Source organism: Penaeus monodon, chromosome 5, assembly GCF_015228065.2.
Source record: "Penaeus monodon isolate SGIC_2016 chromosome 5, NSTDA_Pmon_1, whole genome shotgun sequence".
Taxonomy (NCBI): domain Eukaryota; kingdom Metazoa; phylum Arthropoda; class Malacostraca; order Decapoda; family Penaeidae; genus Penaeus; species Penaeus monodon.
The window spans coordinates 31,577,781-31,585,280 of NC_051390.1; positions in this window are offsets into that span (position 1 = coordinate 31,577,781).

Sequence of the window (7,500 nt, forward strand, 5' to 3'; positions counted from 1 at the left end):
AGCAAGTTTTTGTTCATTTCTGCCACACCCAATACAACCCACCACACCACACACACACCCCAACACCACCACACACACAAACACACACCCACACACACACCCAAATTAAAATATATATATCCCTATAATACATATAAAATATATATATATCCCTATATATACATATATTACATATATTACATATATATACAATATATTCATATAAAATAATACATAAAATTACATAATATAAATTATATCCCTTTATATATATACAATATATACAAAAATAAAATACATATATATACAAAAATATACAAATTATATAAAATATGCATAACAAACATTGCATCTAATATATTTTAAAATATATATATATATATATAATAAAACGGGAATATACGTAATACATGTGTAAAATATTGCTATGGGTATGTATATATATGCATATAGGTATGTATTATATGCTATAGTTTATGTATAAAAAAAACCCTATTATGTGTAATGTCTTGTATGTATATGTCCATATATATGTGTGTGTAAAATTTGGTATTTTGGGCTATCTCGTAATTTTTATTACATATATTATATTATATATATATATATAAATAAAATATATATATATATTTTAAAAATGTATATGTATGTATAAAATTATATATAATGTATTGTATGTTATATTATGTTATTTTGTATTATGGGGGTGTGTATTATGTATTTTCCCTGAAATATATTTTTGTTTTATATAGGGTGCAAATAAAATGTTTATATATGTTTAAACTATATTTATATATTTTATATAATTATATTTTAGGGTATTTTAAAATATAAAATAGGTGTGTGTGTGTGTGTGTGTGTGTGTGTGTGTGTGGGGTGTGTGTTTGTGAAATGTGAAATTGTGTATATGTGGGGTTGAAATTTTGTATGTGTATTAAAATTGTGTGTGTGGGTTTTTGTGTGTGTGTGTGTATGTGGTGTGTGTTTTGTGGTTTTGGATGTGTGTGTGTGTTTATTATATTTTTGTGTGTTTTTAGGGTGTGTGTGGGTATATATATTGTGTGTTGTGTATATATATTTACAAATATATTTAAAATATATAATATTTTAAAATTTTTGGGGTGTGTTTTTTGTGTGGGGTTTTGTGTGTGTGTGTGTGTGTGTGTGTTGTGTTGTTGTGTGTGTGTGTGTGTCTTTTTGTTTTGGTGTTGTGTGTGTCCGTGTGTGTGTGTGTGGGGTGTGTTTTGTGTGTGTAGGTGTGGGGGTCGGTTATATGTGTGTTTTTAATGTGTATTTTTTTGTGTATGTGAAATAGTGTGTGTGTGTATAAAATGTGTATATAGGGTGTGTGGGGGGGTATATGTTGTATATTTGTGTGTTTTTGTGAAATGGGTGGGGTCTATATGTGTCCCGTGTAATGTTTGTGTGGTAAAATTTGTTGGGGTGTGTCTTATATATATATATATAATATATTTTATATATATTTATATGGGGTGTGTGGGGTGTGGGGTGTGTGTGTGTGTGGGGTTTTGTGTGGTGTGTGTGGGGTGTATTTTAGGGTTGTGGTGTGGAAATTATGTGGGGGGGTGTGTGTCCCTATTTTGGGGGTATATATGTGTGTGGGGGTGGGTATATTGGGGAAATAAAATTATATGTTTTGGGGTATTATGTGTGTGTTTATTTTATGTATGTGGGGATTTTGGGGTTTTGGTGTTATATGTGTGTTTGTATATGGGGTTTTATATTTTATGGGGTTGGTGTGGGTTTTATTTTATTATATATATATATCTATATATTATATATATATATATATAAAATAAATTTTAATGTAAAATGTATATATATTTAAATATATATATAAATGTTATTTTATATTATATACTTTTAATATAAAAATATATATATTATAAATATTATATTTAATATAAATATATATTTTTAAAAATTATATATAATATATATAAAATATATTTTACATACAAAATTATATAATTTTAATATAATATATTAAAATATAAAAAATATATAAAATATATATATAATTTTTATTATATTATAAAAATATTAATATATTATATATATATATTTTAAAATATTAAATAATATATATAAAAATTAATATAAAAATTATAATCCCACATAATAAAAATATAAATAAAATAAAATTTATATTATATATATATAATAATATATTATATAAAAAAATTTTACATATAAATATATACTCACACACACACATATATAACACAACCACATAATACACAAACACTTAAGGGCACACCCACCCCCCAAAACCACACATATATTATGTATAATATATATATAATATTTTTATATTTATATATATATATATATTATATATATATAAATATATATACCCCACACACCCCATATAAAAAACACATATATAAAACACAATTTTAAACACATACAAAAACCACACACACATATATACTATATACACCCCCACATACACACACACACACACACCCCCACACCCCACACACAAACACACACACACCCACACACACCACACACACACACACACACACACACACACACACACATACACATTACACACACACCCCACACACACACACACACACACCACACACACAAAATAAATTATAAAATATAAAATATAAATATTATAATATATATATATAATTTATATATATTTATATGGGGTTTTGGTGTTTGTTTTTGGGTGTGTTGTATTGTTTTTGGTGTGTGTGTTTTGTGTGTGTGTGTTTTGGTGTGTGTGTGTGTGTGTGTGTGGTGTGTGTGTGGTGTGTGGTGTGGTGTGATGTTTGGTGTTATATATGTTTTATGGGGTTTGTGTTTTAATGTGTGTGTATATTTGTAAAGTGGTGTATTGTGGGGTTTTTAATGTGTTATATTGTGTGTGTGAATATGTGGGGTTTTATAGGGTGGTGTGTTATATGTGTGTGTGTATATGTTGTATATATGTGTTTTTTTGTTATGTGTTTTGTATATATATATTGTGTGAAATATATTTTAATTTATGTGTGTGTGTGCGTGTGTGGGTGTGTGTGTTTTTGTGTGTGTGTGCGGGTGTGTGTTGTGTGTGTGTGTGTGTGTGTGTGGGGTGTGTGTGTGTGTGTGTTTTTTAGTTTTTTATTTTAAAAATCTATTTGGTTTGTTAAAATTTTAAATGTTCTAGGCGTTGTTGGTTGTATATTTTGTTTCTTTTAAAAATATTTATTATATAAAATATATATCTATATATCTATGCTATATGTTATATTTTGTATATATAATTTTTAAAAATATATTTTAAAATTATTTTTTATATTATGCAAAATGTTATATTATATATATATATATTTAAAATATATTATATATTATTTTAATATTAAAATTTTTTGTGTGTGGGGGTGGTGTGTGTGTGTGTGGGGGGTGTGTGGTGTGGTGTGGGTATGGTGTGTGTATTATGTTGTGTATATATTTTGTTTTGTTGTGTATTATTATATATATTTTATATTTTTATATATATATATATATATATATATAATGTGTGTGGGTGTTTTGGTGTGTGTGTGTGGTGGGGTGTGTGTGTGTGTCAGTGTGTGTGTGTAAAATATGTGTGTGTGTGTGTGTAAAATATGTGTGTGTAGGGTTTTGGGGTTTGTGTGTTTTGGTGTGTGTGTGTGTGGGGTGTGTGTGTTTGTGTGTGTTTAAATTTTAGGGTGTTTTAGTGTGTGTGAAATTTTATGTATGTTTTAAATTATTTATATCTACTCATTCTTATTTGTGTGTGTGGTGTGTGTTGTGTGTGTGTGGTGGGGTTTTGTGGTGTGTGTGTGTTCTAACTTTATCATCATCTATCTTATTTTCCTTTAATCAATTCTTATCTATTTAATCCATTATATGTGTGTGTGGGGTGTGTGTGGTGTGTGTGTTGTGTGTGTGTGTGTGTGTGTGTGTTGTGTGTGTGTGTGTGAAATTTTATGTGTGTGTCTTTTGGTGTGTACCCCTTGTTTGCGTTTTAAAAGTTTGTAAAAATATGTTATTTCTTATTTTATTTGGGTATTTATGAGTGGATATATGGTAGGGGAATCCGTATATTTTATCATATATGTATGTATAAATATGAAAAATATATCTATATATATATAATTATTATATTATATTATATATATATCCCCCCTATTTATGAAATAAAACCCCTGTTTTTAAATATTTTAAACTTATATATAATTATGAAATATATAGGTGTATATATATGAAATTTTCCCAAATTTAAGTGAAATCCCTATTTTCCTATGTACATTCCAAAATGTATACATAATATAAGTTTTATAGATAGTAATATGTTTAAATATAAATTTTGGCATATAAATGTATGCATATATTGAAATCCTATATGTTTATAATATATTATAATATGAAATGCTTTTAAATTAAATTATGCATTTATATATTTATGTATATATATGTATGTATATATGTATATATATTATATTATATATTAATATAAGTATAAAATGCATGTGTAGTGTATACATTTTATGTAAAAGGTATATATACATTGTATATATTTTAAATATATATGTATTGTCATATGTATATTTTATATATAGAAATGTTTTTATGTATGCAAAATATGTATGTAGGGTTTAAATGTATTTATTTTATGTATATATTATGTATAATATTTTTATATATTATTATTTTGTATATATCCGTATATTTTGTATATTTTTCATCATATGTCGTTGTATATACGAAATGTTGTATATTAAAACCTGTGCATGTTTGTTTTTTTGTATATATATATTTTATAAAAATTTTATAATATATATATATATAATATATATAGGGTGTATATATTTTAAATGTTTTTTAATGTATTTATATACATGCATGTTTGTAAATATGCAAAATTTTATTTATGTATATTTTTTATAAATTTTTAATTTTATTATATAATTATTTTTTTTATTTACATATATTTTGGCATATATATGTTCCCTTATGTAATGCATGTATATTATATTTTAAAAAAAAAATATATATAATAAAATTTTATGTATATGTATGTATATGAAATAAAATATTTTTAATTTTTTTATATGATATTATCAATGTACATATATGTATATGTTATGAAATTTATTATATATTTAAATATATATATTTGTGATCATTTTTTGTATATATATGTTATTAAAATATATATGTGTGGTGGTGTTTTGGGGTTGTGTGTTTGTGTATGTGGGGTGGGTGGTGGTGTGTGTGTGTTTGTGTGTTGTGTGTGTGTGTGTGTGTGTGTGTATGTGTGGGTGTGTTTTTGGTGTGTGTGTGTACCCAATGCGCTTGCATATACCATGCACTATATATTAAAATAATATATATTATATTTTAATATAAAATAAAATATAGGTGTGTGTTGTGTGTGTGGGGGAAATGTGAAAGGTTGTTGTTTATTTTAAAATGTGTTGTGGGGTGTTGTGTTTGGGTGTGTTTTGTGTGTGTGTGTGTGTGCGTGTGGTGTTTTTTTTATCTATGTTGTATATATATAAAATTACCCTTATCAGTTATATATTATACATTTTTGAAATTATTTTTTGTTAAATTATTTATATATTTATCATATTATGTATATATGGACATCTGTACATATATTCAGGGTGTGTAAATATATAGATATATGAATAAATATATGTATATATACATATATATATATACATATATAAAATTTTTTAACTATTATAAAAAACCCCATTTAAACACATACACATACACATAAATCTATCTATCTATCTATATGTATATACAGGCGCATTCATACACACATACAGGCAGCGTGGTCCCCTAGCCAAAGTCCCGTTATAATATCCCGGCCTAACGGGGCTTTGCTCAGGCCGCTAACGGAATAGCAGCAATAGCTCACATTAGCGCAGCTCACGACCGTCTGGTAGCGGGGGGGCCGGGGGGGGGGAGCCCCAGTTTGAAAGCTGAAGGGGGGGGAAAGTAGACTGTCACATTTTTTTAAGCCAGTTTTTAAACAACTTTAACATATAAACAAATTTGTGAAAGTAAAAGGGTTTGATTCCGGGGATATCGTTTAAAGGAACATTTTAATATTGTTTTTTTTCATATTGAAAAGTTATTCTTTCAACGGTACAAATTTTTTAACCCTAGGCAATTTGTTAATCCCAGTCCCCAAAAGCCCCTTGCTGCGAAAAAAAGGGCAACGGAAAATGGCAATGGGCCCCAACTTGCGTTCATTGTCATTACGAAAGGCATCTTTTTTGGGGGTGATTTTTGGGTGATGGTTTTATGTTCAATTCATTTCCATTTTTTAAGTTTTCCCCCTGGCGTGTTTTTTTACATACTTTTTTGTGACTCTAATTGGGGATTTCAAATTTTGGGGCCCAAGTTTAAAAATCCAGGCTACTAAATCTCGCAGAAATTTCCCTTCAAAATAGGTTTCAGAGTCTTTATGTGGTTTTATGGTTTCCCATAAAACAAAAAGAAATTTTGGGAAATTTCCAAGACTTTGTTAATATCCCTGATAAAAGCAAATTTGAAACACCCCTACATTTTTAACATGAATAAAAACTTTGGGCAGTAACCAAGGGTTTCGGCCCTCAGTTGCCCCACATTCCCCAGGGCGGGGGGCGGGGGGGGGTTTTTCTTTCCATGGCGATGAAACAAAAAAAACCCCCCCGTTTTTTACCTGGAGCTCAAGTTCAGAGACATGCACTTTTAAAATTTTTTACCTTTTTTTAAAATGATGGCTATTTAGTATATCCCTAACTGTATCCCTGAAAAAATTTCCCTCACTTGTTTTTGTGCAAATTTTTCCTTTGTTAAAATTTTAATTTGGGATCTCCTGTTTGGCCAATGAATTGAAAGTTAACCTCAAGGGCCCCCAAGAAAGCTCGACGCTTTTTCATGCTCTTGTGCACATTCCCCTTATTTAAAATAGTACGTTAAGGCTCGAAAAATCATTATATCTATATTTTATTACCTATTATCTATAATATATATATAAAATATATATAATATAATTTCATACATCATACATACATACATACAAAACCTACATACAAAACATACAAACATACATACATATTATATATAATTATAAAATACATACAGAAAAACATTCATGTGTGTTTTGTGTTGTGTGTGTGTGTGTGTGTGTGTGTGTGTGTGTGTGTGTGGGTGTGTTTGTGTTGATATGTCTTTGTGTGTTTTTGGGGTGTGTTGTGTGGGGTGTGTTGTGTGTGTGGGGTGTTTGTGTGTGTTTTTTGTGTGGGTGATGAATTCCGGAAAATTTTTAAAAAACAGGGAATAAAGTAAATGGAAAGAGAGGCAAGGAAAAACATTGGGTGAACGAAAAAATGTGTATGCATATATTAAAGTGTGTATATATAGGGAAAAAAATATGCATATCTATCCAAGGGAAAAAATGGACGGTTGGATGAAAAAATAATAAAAGGAAAATTGTGGGGGGCTACCCTTATGTTCTACCCCCCTCTCCAAAAACAC